Source organism: Phyllostomus discolor, chromosome 3 (assembly GCF_004126475.2).
Source record: "Phyllostomus discolor isolate MPI-MPIP mPhyDis1 chromosome 3, mPhyDis1.pri.v3, whole genome shotgun sequence".
Lineage (NCBI taxonomy): Eukaryota > Metazoa > Chordata > Mammalia > Chiroptera > Phyllostomidae > Phyllostomus > Phyllostomus discolor.
In genome coordinates this window covers 79,837,584-79,859,205 of record NC_040905.2, presented here as the reverse complement: position 1 = coordinate 79,859,205, position 21,622 = coordinate 79,837,584, and positions in this window count along the sequence as shown.

Here is a 21,622-nt window from a genome sequence, read left to right as displayed (position 1 = left end):
TTTATTCAAATGAAATGAAATAACATTTCAACAAAAGGACTGTATATATGTATATAAATGTTCATAGCAACTTTATTTAAAATGGCTAAACACTTCAAATAACCCAAATGTCTATCAACAGGTAATGAGATAAATAAAATATGATAAAATCATAAAAAAATACAAGTCAACAAAAAGAAATAAATATGCTGATACATGTAAGAATATACATAGATATATATAAGAATGTGTCTATATAAATATATATAAGAATATATATTCTTACATGTATCAGCATACATATTATATATTTATGTGTGTGTGTGTGCGTATATATACATATATATGAGAGATATATGTCAAAACCTCATATTGAATACAAGGAGACATAGTGTATAACTGCATGTACACACTTTTCTAGAATAAGCAAAAAGCAGGCCAGTGAGCGCTTGCCTGTAGCCAATGGTAACAGTGAAGAATAACTGAAAAAGACCCCAACCATACTTTCAGAGAAGTTGGATATATCTTTTATTTTGTTTGGAATGTTAGTTATGTAAGTGTATACATCTGTCAAAATTCATGAAAATTACACTTAAAACTTTCTTTTTTAAATCAATAAGGTATACTTTAATTAAGTTGGTGGAAAAACTAAATGAAAAGCATGCAAAGAAAAAAAGAAAAGCTTATAATTTGTGAGAGCTGAAAGTGGATTTAGAAACCAGCTTTCAAAATCTGCTAATTTAATATTTCAGGAGACTCCAGCCCTGAGTTGCTAAATGACTTCCTTAATGTGAACCTAGTTGATCAGCAGCAGACCCAGCTCTGAAACTGAATCCTCCTGACATTTTCATTGCTTTGTAGACAACCCAGGTGATATTGCAAGGCTGTACCTCAGTTGCTGTTTCCTCAGGATACAATCTTTGCATCCGTTAATCAAGATTTAGGGGAAAAATCAAAGCAGAATTAGAAACTTTACCTTGTTTGTAAATTTAGAATGAAGCATGTGCAGTTCATGTGAACATATCAAAAGGAGCTCTCACATGGCTATGCAGAGTGGGCTGAGGGCGTGGGGAGGACATGCTGCCACAGGCACCATGCGATGATTATGCACATGGAGTGGGAGAATCTGAAGTGAGGATGCATTTATCCAAAACATATAGTTTTATAATAAAAATAAGTGAAATAAAATTTACCCATAGAGTAGAATGTCACAGCACTAATATTTTAAAAATAATAATGATAATAACATTAGGAAAAACATAAAGTCTTACTACAAAAATATTAAATATATTTCAAGTGGAAGCCTGCCTGCTGTTCAACTTTCAGTTTTGTGGGTAGCTTAGGTTCCCTTACTTTTAGGGATTTGTTTAAGTCAGCCTTTGTTTTGGCATTATGATACAGTGGATGAACTTAAAACTGTTAGGCAAATGTCTAAAACAATTTTGTTATTAAAATTTCTTAAAAGATATGTTGCTTTCCTTTTTATAAAGTTATTTTCTTTGATATAATATGTAATTAGCCCTCCAATTCTCAAAATATTGATAAGCTACTTCTAATTTCATCTAGTCCAAAAATACAAGAATTTAAATTTTACAAGTAGGTAGTAACAGTAAAAATACCCTCAGGGCCTGTTTGTGAAAAGTAAGAAGGAAGGGAGGAAAGAAAGAGAAAATGGGAAAAAGAAAAAGATTAAGTCTAAATAGGGAGCAAGATTCCTTCCAAAGAAATTGACAAATTAAAGTTTTCTTAGTTCATTGCCCTTTCTAAAATACAACAACAGAAGTGTGTATTATTTATAATTTAAGGAGATTAATTAATATGCTGAGAGGAGATGAGATAGCATGACTAATGGAGCCAAAAAAAAAAAGAAACAGAAAATGGTGGAAATTGCTTTTTTGCCCCAAATGACTATGGCTTTAGAATATTGGGTAGAATTAATTACATTGCTATCCCAACCACAATCTTGTGATAGAGCTCTCCATTGGAATCCTACCCACTCTCAGCTATATACTGAAGTAAAGGAGAGAGAGGAGGAAGCAGGCAAAGCTTCAGTAAAGGAGACGATTTGTTTCCAACTCTGATTCTGGTCGCTTTGCTACACCAGGCCCAAAGCACTCCATTACTCATGGCATGGTAACAAGCCAGGGACAGGAGATCAGGAGCAGGGTATTCTATGTAGGGTATGTCCTAGGGGAAGAGAAGTGGTTTTGCCTTGCCAAAGTTGTTTCTATGCTAACACATTTAAAAATTATTGATGAAATATATGATGAATGGCTAAAATCTGTCCATATATGCAGTGTGGTGATTTGTCTATGACCACAAAAACCTAGAATAGTACAAGTCCCTTATGAATGTCAGGCTGAATGATGTTTTCATTCCCTTTAATTATTGCAAAAAAAATCTGAAATGACGGCAAATCTTTTATCTGAAAATAAAAAAATAACAGACTAGAATATAAGCTTTGTTTTTTTATTGTGAATACTTCTCAAAAAGTTAAGGAAAAAATTATAATTGTACAATGGAGAGAACAAAACTAATTTCTGAGACTACAGGAAAAAAAGATAATTATGGAAAAGTACTTAAAATTGTACCATCTCTCCCTTTCCTTTTGATGTTTAACAGGTTCTTAAACCGAGAAATGGCATGACTCATGCCAGCTACCTGCATATAGTCTGATGAAAGACAGAGACTGCTGGCTCCTTCTGCTTTCTTTTCCCACTGAATTAGAACCACTGAGAGTCTTGAAATATCAGACTGATTTATTTTTTAAGCAAATCTATAATGTTTACTCCAAACGTCATGCAATTTAATTTTTGGTTTTCTTGGACCAAGAGCTGCTGGATGAGATTACTTCTAAGCTAGGTCACTTTGCTGTGAGGTTCGCTAGCTAGGTCACAGTGGGAGAAACCTGAATAATGACAGAATCATCACAGGGTTAGAGGCACTCTGGGTGCAAGAACCCAGTTTTGCCATCCCTGTTTAAATGCCTGAGCCAAGTGCTTATGCTGCCGAGAACCTGCTTGTTTTGCAAACTGTCACATCCTCTTTTAGATGACATTGCATATGGAACCATAAATTCAATCTAGCGGTTTATTGGCTTCCAGTTTTTCTTCCAGCAGTATCAATCTATTGCTGAATATTTGAAATTTAATCCCTTTGGATGTTTGGATGTTCAATAACAAGCAGTAGCCCTGATCATTTAATTTGTCTGGCATTACAGGAAAGAAAAAAGGCTGATGCTAAACAGGAGATGCATGGAGAGAGAAATCATAGGAGCCGTTTGCCTATTGCTATCAGCAAATGAGACTTCGAGATTCTGTTCCCCTTTCCGGGTGTGCTTTGGGACAAAGTGCCTCTCTGGTGTCACTGCCAGAAAAAGAGGGCCTGAGATACCTAGCTTCAAAATCATTAGAAACATTTAAAGTTGTAAATAAAGATCAGATTTAAATTGTTTTTCTGCTCAGATTTTGAGTCTCTGATGAATTAAAAACACATGCTTTTTCCAAAGTTGTTTACTTGTCATGATAGGTGCGTTTACTTATTTGCTTAGAAACTAAGAATTTACTTGAGCTGTATGCCGTGTGGTATTTAAGTGGTCTGTTTGGAACCCAAAGTCATGTCCCATCAGAATCTTTCAGGTAATGGTAAAATTCATAGATTAACCTATAAAGATATATTCAGCAACCCATAATAGACATGAATAGAATATTTTGTATCATATCTTATACCTGGTTGTAAAATTATGATATTTTCATAGGAAAATGTACTTACAGATCCAAATTGGGTTGACTTAAAAGCATCGCCCCTGCCAAGGCCCTGGAGAAGGGAGGAGTCCCCAACACAGGCGGGTGGCAGCTCCCTTGGTTTTTGGGGCGGAGCCTGTGTGTGCAGCCAGGGAGCAAGGCCAGCATTTGTGACTAAAGATGTGTGGGAGAGACAGTACGAGCTGCACAGTCCAACTTCATCTAGACCTCAGATTTTCTGAAATCAGCATAGATTTACAGCTTCTCTCCAGTGTTCTGGTTTCTGAAACAAAATGAATGTTATTTAGGTTTTCTACAGATTTTAAAAAATGCTTCTTTCTATGACAGTTCTTTATTTAGAACTATCCTGGAGTGATGGTCCAAAAACACTGGTGAAAAATCTGTGAAGGTTAAAGTTTCTCTCCAAGTTAAAATTAGAATTCCCTGATTCTTCTACAAGCTGCCTGCATTCTTTCACTCATAGCCCCATCTCTCCATCTTCACAGTCACTGGGACTGGAATGGAACTAAAGGATAGAAGGACAATAGTTAAATATTGGCAAACATTAATTCATTTTTTTTACTTATTCAATCAACCAATATTTACTATGTGCCTACTATACCAGGTACTGTGCTCAATGATGAGGACCTAAAGATTTACTATGCTCTGATTATGGTTGCCCAAAAAGTTTACATGCCACTAGTAAGGCGATACAGATAAAGAAATGCTTTAATGTATTGCTGTAGCCCAGACATTATGAAAACAGTGACATTGAGCTCCCTTATCCATTCCCTATTGCTGCTATAACAGAACCCCTCAAACTGGGGGCTTAACACAACTGAAGCTTGTTCTCTTACAGTTCTGGAGATTAGACTCCTAAAATCAAGGTGTTGGTAGGTTGCATTTCTTCTAGAGGTCTAGATGGCCAGCTGCATTCTTTCTAGAGGTCTGAGGGATGATCCATTTCCTTGCCTGTTCTAGCTCTACTTGCATTCCTTCACTATAGCCCCACACTCCATCTTCAAAGGTAGCAGTGTAGCATCTTCCAATCTTTCTTGCCAGATCTGCACAGGTGCACCCTCCATCCCTGCTCTTTTCTGTTTCTGCTTCCATCATCATGTTGTCTTTTCTGACTTTAACCTTCCTGCCTCTCTCTGTCTTCACAATAGGATCAACTAGACAATCAAGGATAATTTCCCCATCATAAGATCCTTAATCACATCTTCCCTTTTACCATGTGAAATAACATCTTCACAGGTTCTGGGGATTTTGGAAATCATTGGTGGAGGCATTATGCAGCCTACCACAGCTATGGTAGAGACTAATGGAAGAAAATTTGGGGTTCTAATTGGGAATGGAGGTCAAATACCAGAAAAGGTTTCACTGAGGATATACTGCTTGAGTCAAGATTTGGTCACTGAATAAGTAAGTATTTAGCAGGGAAACACCATGGTATCCAGAACAGGGCCATGTGAAAAAATTTTCACAGTGGAAAGCAAAGACGAAGATATGCTCAGAGAGCTGCATGTAGTTTGAATTGCTGGAAAAATAATTTGGAGGAGAGATTTCCAAATGGATAAAACTGGAGGTAGATGATTGGATCAAATCACACAGACCTTGTGTCAAACTAAGGATTTAGATTAGTATTGGCACTCTGCTTCGTGGTGCATTCTAGTCACCTTGGGGGCCCCAAGCTTCCTGTTATGTTTTTGGGGAGACCCCTGAACTCTATATGTTTTCTCTCTTCTTGTGTTGCAACCTCTTTTCCAGGTAGTAAGCTGCTATAACCATTTTGTTTCCCACGTCTCATTTGTTTGCTGTCTCTCAGCTATCACTGTCCTTCATTGCTGATATCAAATACATTGAGTTCTATTGTTAGATGTATTGCTAGACATTGCTACAATGCTACCAGTGTATTGCTAGACATGCTACAATGCCTAGTTTATGTAAGATTGAACTTCTTTGCCCTCATTTAAAAGTAATAGTAGTAGTAGTAGTAGTAATAACGCTACAGATATGATTGAGTTCACCATTTCACCTTTAAGAGCAGGCTTTGTTAAGTTTAGGAAAAAGATCTTAATAGACCTTTTCATCATGCTAATTAAAGCAGATAAATTTACAACTTCAAAAAAATGAAGATGGAAAAGACTGTTGGTGTTGCATCTCTAAATAATTTAACTTTAGGAAACAAATATCTTTCCTCTATGTGGGCCTCAGCGTGGTTGTGGTTGTGGACTCCAGGGTGGGAGGCATAGTGTGTCATTCCCCAGCTTTGGGTGTAAGTGACCCCTGCAAAACCAACAAACTAGGGGTTCAGAAGTGAGAGATTCAGAAAGTATCTTGGCTTATGGATTCTGGTCTTAATTCTAATTATAGATGTTTTATTTTCTTAAATTCCGGGTTCCTTCTTTCATCTCGAAGCTTCAGAAACATTTAGTTAAATATCACAATCTAGTGTTATCTGCACTCATTGAAATTCAGGGAGAGGCCTGTGTCTAAATTTAGGTAAAGTGGTACAAAGGGAGTGAGGGCAGCCTGGGGTGACCAGTGTCTAGTGCAACATGTGACCAATGAGGAAACTCTGGATAAATGTCTGTGGTGAGGCAGGCAGCTGAGCACACAAGGACAGTCCCCTTCTGTTTATGGAATGTTTTGTAAGTTCCATGAGGATTTATAGAAATATATGGAGAGGAAAATCCAATAAAGTTGAATTTCCTGTGGTCAGTTCTGATGGGGGCTTACACTGTTTTTTCCTTTTTCCTTTTTTTCCTGGCTGGTGTGGCTCATTGGACTGAGTGTTGTATTTTTATCAAGATATTAAAGGAGATTATCTAGAGACCTATAGGCCTTATATCTCCATTAACATAGCCATCGAATTATAAGTAATGTGATTTAAATGTAAATTCTGATTTTTCTCCCTAGTTAATCTATTGGTGAAAGCATAGCCAGGTGCCCTGTTTTTTTGCTCATTTTTTTTTCAGATCATCAGCTAACTTTTAAATTCTACAGGACTGTACTTCTTTTAAAATGATCAGCACCTTGATTTAGAAAGTTTTAGTAACAATATAAACTTATTAATCTTCTCAAACTTCTTAAACTTCTGAATAAATTATTTGTAGATCAGACTTTAAGTATGAAATCTTTATAAACTGAATATTTATGGTTATGGCTACTGCTGGACCAAAATTTGTTGTTGTACAGATCAGCAGGGTTTTAGAATTTAATGAAATTCCCTCTTCTTTATTGTTGTTTATAAATATTTGTTGTAGCTCTGCCAGAAATGGCTGTTTTTTTGCTCTGTAACAATGGAAGGAAAACTACAGAAGTTTTTGTGTTGTATTATATGGAGAATGCCTTCCAGAATTAGTTGTATTTTTGGTGGAAAAATTAATCATTAATTCCACACTACTTTATTACAATAGCGTCAACATATCCAGTAACTCCAGTGTAATGCTTATATGTGATTTGCAGTGTCTTCTAGCTAACAAAATAACTGGTTTTAAAGCTAGCGATGGCTATAGAAGGATGATATCTGTAATAAGCTTTGTATAATTTTTAAATGCCACTGTTGTTTTGTATTATTCAGAAAGCCACACTGACAGTAAAATTTGCCTCCAGAGCGAAAATGCCTGTGACTATTTTTCCTTCTAAATGTATCTTTTATAAGAATAATTCATAATCTCTCCAACTTTGTAACCTCCCTGACACTGCTTAACCCACTGCAGTTGCTCTCTGACATGTCCATTCCATGGAAAGAGCTCCCAACAATATCAGCAATAATAGACTAATAGCAAAATTAATCTTTCTATATTCTTTGTCATCTCAACCATGTCTGAAGTGTTGTGTACTTTGACCCTTTTGCAACATTCTCCCCTTTAACTGTTGAACCATTATTTTCCTTTTCTTCTATAGGCTGGGTGAATCCTTATCAGTCTCTACCTAGCTCTTACAGATTTATGCTCCATAACTGTTTTCCCTTTTTACTATGTCTTAGTACATTAGGGCGACTGAAGCAAAATACCATAGACTATGTAGCTTATGAACAACAGAAATGTATTTTTCTCAGTTCTGGAAGCTGATAACCTGAGATCAGGGTGCCACATGGTCAAGTGAGGGCATCTTCTTCTTCAGGTTGCAGATTTTTCATTGGGTCCTCACATAGTTGAAGAGGCATGGGAGCTCCCTGGGGTCCCTTTTATAAAGGCATTGATCTCATTCATGAGGGCCCTGCCCTCATAATGTGAGCACCTCCCAGGGCCTCCATCTCCTTATACCATCAACTGTGCATTTCCTAATATTCAGACAAATATTCTGACTATAGCATACCTTCTACCCCAAACTCCAGCAAAATCTTCATGCTGATTATTTCCAAATCTGTACCTCTCATTTGGACATTTTCTTCCGTAAACTCCAGAGCAGACTACACAATATTGACTTGCATGCTGCTCTAGCCCTACATGTTTAACATTATCAATATGGAATTTCTTAACCTGCTCACTAAACCCTAGTGGAACCACATAATCTCCATGTTAAAACATTAGAATTTATGTGTCTCAGCCTAGGGGCTGTACAGAGCAGATCCTGAGATGAAGACCAAAGTGTTAAAACTTTATTTGAGTCCAGGATGGTGAGAATGAGGACAAAAGGAGCACGAGGCAAGGAAAGATGAAACCTATGTAATTACGATGCATTACTATTTTTGGTCTCATCTTTACAATATTATAAAGGGATACAGAAAGTCTGTAATAATGGGTATTCTTTAGGTAGATGGAACTTCTCTGACATTATTGCAAGCAAATACCATGCCTTAAAGTGTTCTACAGAAGAGAGAAGGAAATTATCTGCCTGATTCTTTTCATAGTCTACATTTTCCATCTCTCAGCATTCACCCCATCAAGAACTAACTTCCAGGTTGCATTATCCAGGCACTTGATGGCGAATCAGAAAGTCAGCTTGCCTCCCCAGGTAGAGCACCAACCCAGGGAGAGAAAGGAGTAGGTAATTGGGAAAAATCTGAGAAAGTCACAAGGTCTGTGTCACCCCAATCATTTAGTCTGAATTCATACCTATACCCTAATCTTCACTTTCAATTAGTTACCAGGTTCTGTTATTTCTACCTCATAAATATATGAAAAATTGTTTCCTTTTTCTCATTTCAGGCTACCTTAGCATTTTTATCCAGGGCCACTTCACCAATTTACTAATTATTCTCCCACCTTGGCATTGCTGCCCTCACTGCATCCTCCTCCATGATGCTGTCAGAGTAATTTTTCTAAAGTATAAATTTTGCTATTGCTTTTCACACTACCTGAAAGTCCTTCAGTGGCTCTCCTTTGAGTGTAGGATAAGATCCATGTCCTTAGCATGAACAGGGGTGAAAAGTCCTCATAACAGAGGTTCAGCTTAAGTCTTTAGTCTCTTTCTCAGCACTCCTCAAACAATATCTTGTGATGTGATCATGGTCATCTAGTGTCAGGTTACCTAAATATGCAACACTACCTTTTTTATTCATGTAATTTATATTATATTGCTACCCATCTCCTATTCTTTACCTGACTAGGCTTTATTCAGCTTTCTAAATTAGTTTGAGATGAAAAAAACTATTCATTTATTTACAACAAATTTTCTTGAAATACTCTTATGTACCAGACATTATGTTCTGATGATACAGAAGTTAGCAAAGCAAACCACATTCACCTTTCTAGGTCTTATATTCTAGTGGATAAGGTACCTAATAGAGTAAATAAGTAAACTGTATAAAATGTTAGCTAATGAGGAGTGACAAGGACAAAAAAATAGTTCAGGGAAGAGCAATAAGAACTACTCGGGGGTTTCCTTTATAATATGATGTCCTAAAAAGATCTCACTAAATAAGTGAGTTTTGAGCATAAATTGAAGAAAGTAAGGGACCATTCCATGACAATATTTCAGAGAAAAACAGATCAGGCATAAAAGTAAATAAGTAAGAAAGTGTAAGTGTAGAAAAAAAGTAAGAAAGTAAGGGTAGAGGCCCTGAGGAATAAATATATCTTGAGTGCTTGAAGAATTGCAAGAAAACAAGGGAATCTGGAACAGTCCTTGAAGGGAGAATAGTAAAAAGCTAGGGTGAAAACATAAGAGGCCCTGTCATACAGGGGTGTGGATAACATGGTACAACTTTGGCTTTTTTCTTTGAGGGAAAAGGAAGTCATTAAAGGATTTTTAAATGAAAAGCAGAGGATGGCTTGGGCTGTAACATTGTGAATAGATAGTAAGAGGGCAAAGGCTGAAGTTAGGAGATTCCTTATTAGGCTGCTGTAATAATCTAGTGTGAGATGACAGTGGCTTGTCTAAGATGGTAATGGTGAAAGTGATAAGTAGTGATAAATGCAAATATACTACTATTATATTTGCATTTAGCATGTCAAAGAGAAAAAAATTATGGAAGGATACATATCCATTTTTAATTTATTTGACCTGGAAATGGCACTTTTCACTTTGACTTTTGTTTCCATACCCTGTGCCTCAGTCATATGGTCACTTATTTATAAGTGAGGCTAGGAAATGTGTTACTATAAGAAGAAATACATTTTTATAAAATGTATGAATGGCTAGCAGTTTGTTTCATAACCAATGAAGAAATTTTCCATGCTGTATCTGTCTGAATTTCAATTCTCCTTTACTTGCTTTTTTCCCTGAATGGATTCATTGACAGAATTTATTTCTGTATCCCTGATGGCTTTCATATTGACTGGACACTTAGATGTTCAAAAATATTGTTGAATAAAAAATTAGAAGCATTAAAGTTGTATGATATTTTATAGTTTACAAAAGAAACTGAACAGTTTACATATAATCCCCATTGTTTCAATGGGTAACATGAGGCTCAGAGAGCTTAAATGTCTTGCTAAAATACAGATAGCTAGTAGGTAATGGATTTGGCCCTTGAACCCAGGTTCATTCTTCTTCATTTTGACTCACTTGCAGGAGACCTAAAGTGAAAATGTGATATTTAGATAGCTAACTCTGATGTGTAATTTACTGAGAGTTTTACTGTAACCCCCATTGAAGTATTGATCTTGGGTTATGACACAGACGATGAGCTATTTTTGTTCCCTAATGACATTACATTGGGTGGAGAGCCTGGTGGCAGGGAGATTGGCACTAAATTTTAAAATTACTGAGGCAAGCTGGAAAAGAAAACAAATGAAATTCAGCAGGGAAAATTCAATTAAAGGACCGCAGTGTAGAAGGAGGAAGAATATAAATACAGAAATAATCTTAAAACAGAGTAGAATGCAAGGGCTAATAAAAAAGTTTTATGCAAAGTGTCAGGAGAGTTCAGTAGAAAAAAATGAAATCTTACCTTCCTTCAGGTTAAGGCTACGACATTATGCTATTGAAAGAATCCACATCCTTATTTCATTCTGTGGGCCCAAGAGTGCCTTTCACCTGGAATACGCAGGGACTGTTTCAGGGATCAAGAAAACATTTAAGATATTCCTTGATACTATTTTACAAGACCAAGATACTTCATCAATTATAATGTTTTTATTTCTAAGTGATAGACATTCTCTGTCACAGTGATCTTAGTAATAAAACAAAACAATTTGTTCATGTAATTAAAAAGTCTTAAAGAAAAACTTGGTCAGAGTCTCAAACCAGACCCTTCAGTATAGTTTTGTTCTTTATGGATCAACTTTGGCTGCAGGTCTGAAGCCTCCTTTCGTGGCAGCACAGTCACTGAAACAGTTTGTACGCTTGCACACTCATTCCTCAGAGTGAAGAGCAGAGTGGAGCACACATGCCCTGGGATTCCTCGCAGAGGTGCCGGGATTCACTCTGATTGGCCTGGCATAGATCACATGCTTGACTTCTACAGCGCAGGGAAAAGCCATGTCTCCAGAACCACATGAGATCCAAGTGGAAATTAGCAGTCTTTGAAAAATACAGATGCTGCAAAGAGTCCAGAGCAGAAGACAAGCTAATTTCCAGCATAAAACATTATGTTAGAAAAAAATGTATCAGGAGTAGATTGAGGTATATATTTTTTACTATTCTGTTGGGTGCCTAGGAAAATGATTAGCAGACAGTACTCAATGTATTTTTATTAAACAAATCAGTGAATAAATGAATGCCTCAATGAATGATTAAAAGTATGCTCCAGTTTGGCTGAGCATATGATGTACATGTAGGAAAATGTAGTCAGTGTATCGATGGCAGACAAGCAAAAAGAAAATTTAATAAACCATATAAGGCGACTTTCATTTTTAACTATTGTTGGTGTAGTTTTGCTAATTATCAGCCATTACCCACCGAGCCAGCTGCTGTGATGGCCCTGCCTGCTCCTGGATGACTCCCTGCATCTCAGGCTGCGCCTCTGGGAACACACACACTACTTCTGACCATAGCCTAAGCCACCTGTACATATGAAGGTATGTCCTCTACAAAATTAGTTGTAGACTGCAATCCAAAACAGAAAAAAAAGAAATGGGTTTGTGTGAGCTGCTATGGGAGATTATCTGCACCACTGACCCACCCCATTAGTGTGGGTAATTGGGCAGAGACTATACATGAATGCAAAATGAGAGTCACTGGCTGGCTATGGGCAAGTGTAGTGTAAGGCAGCTAGGAGTTATGGATGATCACTAGCTGAATTAGAGGTGATTTTTTTTGTTTATATCAAAACTAAAAAAGCCCTGCTCCAAACTCTTCATGAGAATTGTAATGGATGAGGTTTATATACACAATAATGAGAATGACACAACATGTACATCCAAATATAAAAGCTGACTTTCAAAATAATCAACTTGGCACTTTACACACTTACTTAACTAAGCTGCCCTTGCTCATATTTGACACATCTGTCTGTTCAGATCTTTGGATCCCTTTTTAAATGTTGGGTTGTTTTCTTACCGTGGAGTTTTGAGAGTTCTTTACTTAGCCTAGAAAAAAGTCCTTATCAGATATGAGTATTGTAAACATTTTCTTACAATGTTTCACTTTCTTAATAATAGAAGTTTTCAACATTAATGAAATCTGATTAACTTATGTAGTTTATGTTTTTAGAACATAAGAAATCGTGGTCTAACCAAAGGTCACAGTGATTTCACTTCGGTTTTCTTCTCAACTCTCTTCTGTTCAGTTGGATCTTTGTATTTGGCTTTCATCAGGACTATAATTTCTTGATTAGTGTAGGTTCATACTAAGTATTTTCATACTAAGTCTGAAAATAATGTAGTATGGATTCTCCAATATTACTCTTCTCTTTCAAACTTTTAAAAGCTATTCTAAATTATTTTTCTAATATACTTTAGAATTAGTTTTTTAATTTCTATGGAAAAAATCCCATTTAGATTTTAATTAATTTTGCATTGATTCTGTAGTGAAGTTTGGAGAAAATTGACATCTTAAGAATAGTGAATCTTTCAAATCTGGAATATAACATTCCCCTGCATTTTTTAGGTCTTCTCAATTTCTCTCCTCTCCTTAGTGTTTTATAGGTTACATTTTTAGGGTGCTTGCACATATTTTAATTTATACCTAGGTATTTAATTTTTTGATGTTATTAAAATCATACTTTTTAAAACTGTAATTTTCAATCGTCCATTGTTAAACATAGAAGTAAAAGTGATTTTACTGAAAATTAGTTTTTAAAACTAATTTTTAATTGTCCATTGCTCATACGTAGAAATAAAGGTGATTTCTGTATATTAAGCATGTGTCTTGCAGCCTTGCTAAACCCTAGCTCTTTGGGGCCTTTGTTGTTGCTGTGGTTACCCATAGTACCCTTCTAGCTTTAGGCTTTTTTATGAGTCTGCACTTCAGATAGTCTCTCAACAATTTTCCCCTGTCCTCGCAGCAGACTTCTGATACTCTAGTTACTCCATGCTTGTGACCCTGTTGTGGAGTAGATGGGATGTTTTCCTTTGTTGTCTTGCTTTATCCTTAGTCTTTGGCAGCACATGTGCCTCCTGATCTTGGGAGTGGAATTTTTTCAGTAACCTTGCCCTTCCTGCATGTCTGGGTCCAGTACCGTTGTCCACCTCTCACCTAGAGACAGAGGGGATTTTTTTCTGTTTCTTTGTCCCAGCCTCGTGAGTCTTCATATATACCCAATGGGTGACAGTTTTTGCCACTTCTGCAGTTGCTCAAGGTTTCTGCTCCTAAAAGAAAAAAGAGGACATACAGATGGCCATAGACATATGAAAAGATGCTCAACATCACTAATTATCAGAGAAATGCTAATTAAAACCACAATGAGATACCATTTCACACCTGTCAGAATGGCTATCATCAATAAACCAACAAACAAGTGCTGGTGAGGATGTAGAGAAAGGGAAACACTTTTGCTCCGTTGGTGAGGATGCAGATTGGTACAGCCCCTGTGGAAAGTAATATGGAGTTACTTCAAAAAATTAAAAATGGATCTCACTTTTTTACCCAGTGACCCCACTTCTGGGCATATATCTGAAGGAAACTAGAACACTAGAAAGAACATAAACACCCCTATGTTTATTGCAGCGTTATTTATAATCACCAAGATATGGAAGCTGCCAAAGTGTCCATCAGTAGAAGAGTGGATAAAACAAGTATGGGACATTTGCAGAATGGAATACTACTAGGCTGTAAGAAAGAACATTTTACCCTTTGTGACAGTATGGATGGACTTGGAGAGCATTATGCTAAGTGAAATTAGCCAGTCAGAGAAAGACAAATACCATCTGACTTCACTCATATGTGGAATCTAATGAACAAACTGAACTAATAAGCAAAAGAGAGATAGACTCATACACAGAGAACAGGATGATAGCTAATGGGGGTGGTGGGTAGGGGGTGGGGGGGTTGAGCAAAAAGGAAAAAGGCTTCATGGATGTGGACAACAGTGTGGTCATTGTGGAGGGAGAGGATTATAAGGGGACTAAATGGTAATGGAAAACCAATAAAAAATAATAAAAAAAGAAAGTTCCAGCCTAGGCTTCATGCCTTTTCCATAGCAGTGTTTGCTCTTCTTCCTCAGACAGCCCCACCAGGGAAGCTTCTCTCATTTCCAGTTTTTGGCATTTGTTTTTTTTTTTTTTTTTTTTTTTAGTTAGTTTGTTTTGTTTTTTGCTAGCACCCTGTAAGGTCTAGGGAGACGAGCTTGCAAGCTGCTGTGAACGTTCCTAGTGTCTTTGGTTACTAAGGTTCTATGCTCTCCCATTAGTTACTCTGTTTTGACTGAATTTTTGGGGGGGTGGCATTGATTCACAAAACCACATAAATTTCAAGTGTACAACTCAATAAATCATCATCTGCACACTATATCCTATGCTGATCACTCAAAGCAATGCCTCTTTCCATTCCCATTTATCTTCCCTTTGCCCACCTCCACCACTCACCCCCCTTTCACCTTCTTTCATCTAGTCCCCCAACTCCCTCACCTCTGATAGCTGTGAGTCTGTTTCATATGTCCATGCCTCTGTCTCTGTTTCGTTTATCCATTTATTTTGTTCATTAGATTCCACATGTAAGTGAGATCATATGGTATTCGTCTTTCTCTGGCTGGCTTATTTCACTCAGCATAACACTCTCCAGGTCCATGCATGATGTTGCAAAAGGTAACATTTTCTTTTTTTAACTCTTGATCTTTAAAAATATTTATAAACATTTTAGCTGAGAGCTTCCTGCTTGTAGGGTACCCTTGCCTTTCTCCAGACCTCTGCGCTGGGTAACAGCTCTGAGTCCTCTCTCTGAAAGGTGGTTGTTTGTCTTAGATTTCAGGCTCCATCACCGTAAGTCTCTGACGGGTTCAAGAAAAGTTGATTTGTAGATTTTCCATGTTTCTTCTGCTTGATGGAGTGAGACCGATACTTTTCTACTTTTCTATATGGAAGCTGGAGCCCTGTATTTTCAGTCTTATCCATATTTTTTGTCTGTCTGTTAGTAATAAAGCCAGTTAACCTGAGTTTTAGTTTTTAGTGACTGGTACAAAATAACAGAGAGACCATTATTTAATATGAGCAATTGATTTTTTTTTCTTCTTATGTTGTGCTATGTGAATGTATTCTCACTCACCCCACTGCTGCCCCCATGAGTTTGTCAGTCCAGAGACACTACTTTGCAGGAATTCCCTGGAGCTGCAATTTTTATTTGGATAGAATAGAGTAACACGATATTACATCCTTTATGTAATAAAATGGTGGGAAATGATTCTGTTCTTTTTTTTTCTCTAAATATTATTTCTCCTATCTGTTGGCTAAGTCTCTTTTATGTTCTCTTATCAAAGATTTATCTTAATCTATCTTTTGATTATTTCTCATTTCCTACAAGCTATTATTTCTTTTGATTCAACTTTGTTTTAAAAGGCATTCCCTATATAAGTTTTCAAGTACTTTTCACAAATTTCAGACAAACTGTGATTGTTATGTCCCATGAGCTCCCAGATTTCCTTATGGGTGAAAAATATTGGTATCTATTCCACTGGTATCTATCTTGTTGCTGTGGCCTCCTTATTATATTTCATGGCCTAATTTTTAATGATGACATCAAGTGGGTGCTTGCTGACATGGGTGCTTGTCCTCCACTCCCATATGTCCTGACTTCTCTTGCTTTATAATAATTTTGTTCAAAATGCTATTTCTGCATAATTAAGACCTTTCTACTTTTATTTACTTTTCATCAGCTTACACCACTTTTCCAGCCTTATTTTCCACTTATGATGTGGGAAAAAGAACTAAGAGACAGGAGACTGCATTTTAGTCTGTGTGTGGCCACTTTCTGGTGGTGGCTTTTTCTCTTGCTTTTGATTAATATATGCTGTTTGGATACTTTCATTTTAGAAAATTATCCTTGATTACTAATTCTATTATATTTTCTGAGAAAAACCAATCTGTTTAATTTTATGTGAGAACAAACAAATATATTTAAATGTTTCAGCAGTTTTGGTTTTTACTAGCATTTTTAGTCCAAAGCTGCTAGTATCCTTAAGATATTTCAGATTCCTGTTTGCTGGCATAGGATTGATGAGATGTGACTGGATTTCCTAGTACTATCATTTTTAAACTTACATTAATTGCATAACTCAGCACTTTTTATTAAGAAACGTAGGCTAATAGAAAGAGAAGTGTTTTAGAGACAGCCTTTGTAGACTTTATTGTCCTTTGCATTTCTCTCCTGCTTACATTTTTTGTCTGTCTTACCCCTCCTTTTTTTAGAATTAGTAGACTTTATTTTTTAGAGTACAGTTAGAGAACTTATCAGGAAGTACAGAATTATCATATTGCTCTTCATTGCTCATGACTATCTTAATATTAACATTGTATACTAATGTTATATATTTATTACAATTGATGAGTCAATATACATTATTACTAAGAAAAACTATAGTTTACATGAGGGTTCACTCTTGGTGTTGTACATTCTATGGATTTGGACAAATGTATAATGGCGTGTATCTACCCTTACAGTATCATACAGAATGTTTTGCTACCCTAAAATCCATTGTGCTCTCCCTCTTTATCTACCTTAGCCCCTGGCAAATATTGATCTTTTTACTGGTTTCATAGTTTTACTCTTAGAGAATGTCATATAGTTGGAATTATACAGTATATAGCCTTTTTAGATTGGCTTCTTTCATTTAGCTCTATTTATTTAAGTTTTATTGTTTTTTACCAGTAATCACTAAGATCTGCCCCCTACTGTGTCACAGCTGATCAGGTGAAAAAGAACATATGACTGAAGGTGGACATCCATTTCATTGTCCACTGAATTAACCAGTGGACAATATAGGGACCTGTTGTTAGAACCTGTGTGATACCTATAACCTGTAGTAGATATTGACAAAATCAGTCAAAATTTCTCTTCTAGTGGGCATTTGAATATTTAGGAAAATAGTTTGTTGGTTTAAAGTTCTACTGTGAAGGTCCCTAGCTTGTGTACCTCAGTGGATTAAGCACTGGACTGAGAACCAAAGAGTGGCCAGTTTGATTCCCCGTCAGGCCACATGCCTGGGTTGCAGGCCAGGTCCCCAGTAGAGGGCACACAAGAGGCAACCACACATTGGTGTTTTCCTCTCTCCTTCCCTTCCCCTCTCTCTAACAATAAATAAATACTTTTAAAAAAATTTTTCCTCTAAAAAAAGTTCTACTCTAAAGAGAAATGGATGTATGTTGCCAAAGATGACTATTTTCCTAAGTTGCTAGACTTAGGAAGAAGAAGTGACCACAGAAGAGAGGAGGTAATTAAACTGGAAGGTACTCCTGCCAAAGATAACCTTCATCAGATTTACAACTTTGTCTGGAGCCACACAGGACTAAGGCTATAGTGACAGAAGGCTCACTGAAACAAACTTGAAGGATAGTAGATACAAAGGACTACACTGAAACCTTCAGTCTGATACCCATTTGGTGACACTGTAGGAAATGTCTCCTTTAGTTCCTATGTGCATTCATCTGGAATTGCATACTTTTTTCTTGCTTTCTTAAAAATTAGCCTGTTAGCCCTTTCTGAAGGGTGTGCAAACAAAAATTGCTGATGCCAATGATTAGTTAAGAATACAGAGAATATAAGAGCTGAGGTAAAGAGGAGAAGGAGCAGAGAAAGTGAGGCTATGTCTGCAAAGGAGCTGCTTCACTATCATATATGACACTACTTCCTGTAAAAGGTATATCAGTCATATTTTCCACTCAATTCCATGGAAAATATTTTGATATATTTTCTCCAATGTATGCTGTTTTCTATTTCTACTTGACCCATGTCCCTCATGGGACTCAGTTCTTCCAAATAATTTTTGGTAAATGAATATAATTAGATATGAATATTTATGTACCTTGATGGATGGAACTGACACTAATGTTTTTGTAATAGAGTGTAGAAACCATTGTAAAGGAAGAAGGAATAAGAAGGCTGCTGGTGATGACAAATCAGCCAGTATTCCCTAATCCCTTACTCCTGGCACTGGGACGAGTATCCTCACTCATTTTTCCATTTAATCTCTGACAACTATATGTAAACCTGAAGCAAAGAAAGAGTAAGAGGTACTAATTAGGCAAGGATTTCAAGTTGGAACAAAAAAAAAAGTGGACCGTGATGCCACAGAGCAATGGCAGCCAATGAGAAGGGCCAGACGTGATTGGCAGAGGAGTGTGTGCATAAAAGAAGGGTGGGCAGCAAGTGCATCACCCTACAGATGCCTCTCTGCGTGTCTCCCAAGGAGGGTGAAAAGTGATACCCCAATTAAATAGGACCTACTCTCTAGACAACCAGGAGAGTTGCTTTCAATTAGCCATTTTAATGGCTACAAAGAATGTGTATCATCTTCATTCCACCCTCACCCACCCCTAATCTATTTCTCTACCAATTGTCATTAATGCCAAAACCTCAAGCTAAATGGATTCAGTTGCTCTATGTTTAAGTCCTCTCTCACATATTCTAAATTTCCATATATTTGAATATATGCCAAATATATACTGATGGAAGATGATTTGGCTTTGAGTGCTGGGCACACACTGCAATATACAGATCATGTATCATAAAAATGTGCACTTGAAACCTATATAATCTTATGAATCAATGCCACCCTAATAAATTTAATTTAAAAAATAATAACTTGACATAACTAAGGCTGTCTTAGTTCTGCTAGACTCCTTCCTTAACCCTGGTGAAGCAATTTCAACTTCAAATGCAGAGTTAAAGGAGGTATACATAGCAAAGATTTGGCAATTGCAGGTACTCTGTGTAAACAGCCTGCAAAGGGTTCATGGATCCCAATAACTAAATGCAACTATAATAGTCCTTCAGAGAAGATGCTGGAAGGAACTGTTTGTCTTCTGTAAAAGTCTTCTCATAAGAATAATATTTCCACAATTACCATCTATGATGGAAATCAGATACTAGAAGAATTCTTACATATTTTGAATATGCTTGCTCTTGCTTGTATATGCATGATTTCATAGTTCATGCTGCTCATAATTCCCATTCTATTTGTTGAAACCACTTGTGTCCTTAACTGAGGAGGGCAATGCCACGTTATTTTGTGGGAAATCTTTGGAACTAACTACATCTCAGAGTAATTTCAAGTGATAATGTTAAATGAGCTACAAATTACAGGGAAATGCAGTTTAAAGATGTTGCCTAATGAATAGGAAAAGATATTTGAAGCCTCAACAAGAGATTAAAAATTTAGATTCAAAGATGAAATTTGGAACAGTTTTTAATGTTGCATCAAAGCAAGAATAAAACAACCCCTGCTCCTAGGAGGCCCATGGATTTGGAAGAGCAATCAAAGTGATTCTGGGACAGTCTGAGGGCAGAATGAACAACCATCTTTTAGTTAGTATCTCATTCCTGAATACTATTTGGGAAAGAAATGGCTGCTAGAAAAAAAAAGAAAAGTTTTTAATACTGGCTTCCTAGTGTGATAAAATTCACTCAGAACCCATAGTACTCTTTAGTCCTTCTTACCTTGTCAATCCAGTGGTAAAAATAAATAAATCATACATATATACATAAGCAATACCAGTGGAGCCACAAAGAAGGAATGTTACATTTTTACTTAAAGAGATGATCCTTACATATTTCATTATATTGCTTCTGACTGTTTAGAAATAAATACTCTTTTTTAATATTTCTACTCTCAAGGCATCTCCTAAAAATTGCAATGCTATATTGGGCTTATTAAGTAGTACCAGCATTTTTCAGTATAAATAAAAATATAGGACTTCTTTGTAAAATTTTCTTCTCAAGAGAGCTAAATTTATACTGATATAATGCATTTTCTTGTATAAAAATGCAAGTTAGATTGAAGAATTACAGAGGAAGTCTGGCAATAGTTATTTTAGGATGGCTGCCAAATAGACATACATAAAAATCAGAGAGGTTGACCTGCCAGGGAGAGGTCAGCAACTCTTCGGCAAGTGTCTCTGCCACCCATCACTCAGTAACTGAGGTATCGATTTTGAGTTAGTTCTTCAACCTCCACCCTGTCAGAGATGTTTGTCTTCATTATCTCTTTCATCTGGCAACTATCAGGTGTGACTGTGGCTCTATTTCTAACAGCTGGATTTTACCATTACTGAGCCTTAGGGTTAGAAGGCATTCTGCAGACCACTGACTACTATCCATCATTAATTCATTAGCTGAGAGCCTTTGTTAGGTTGTGGGACCTTCCTCCATTCAGCCTCTGCTACAAATCTGCTGGGGATAGGGGGTCACAGATCACTACTCCATTGCTGGGGAGGCTTTAGTTGTTAGGAAGTCAGGTTTTAGAACAGGAAACAATCTTTTTAGGGCTAGCAGTGAACATTTAAATGGCCTGGCAGTGTCAGCCTGCTTATGTGGTAGCTCACTGAATTTTTAGTTGACAAATATTGAATGGAAAGTCAGAGTAGAGTGGCCGTCCTGTTTTCTGTGTCATGGTCATAATTCCTATTTTGTAGGAAAGTAGATACAGAGGTCAGCTCAATCATTTTAATTATGTGCTGTCTTCTTACTTCTTCCAACTTCCTCCTCCTAAATGCACATCCTAGGTTTACATGGAAGATGCACACACATGGATGAAATGACGATGAAAGGGTACACATTAGTTGTTAGTCTTAGGGATCTTTTTTCTCCGAATGCCAATGCCATCTCCTGAAGAACTGGTGGAATCCCATGAAGAACTCTCTTAGCTACAGAAGGTAGCCAACCTTCCAGTGCAGTCCATATTTATGTATATTATTATAAGAGGAAACAAAAGCTACCTTTAGAAATTTAGAAGAAAGATTTTCTTTTCTAAAATTTGGGATTACCATATTTCACCATGTATAATGTATACATTTTTGCCCAAATTTTTGAGGGAAAAATCAGGATGTGTATTAAGATATGAGTAGTACCTGAAATCCCTTGTATCTGTTCTTGTGTTTTATAATTATTTGTTACATAAAATTTCTTGTATAATAATA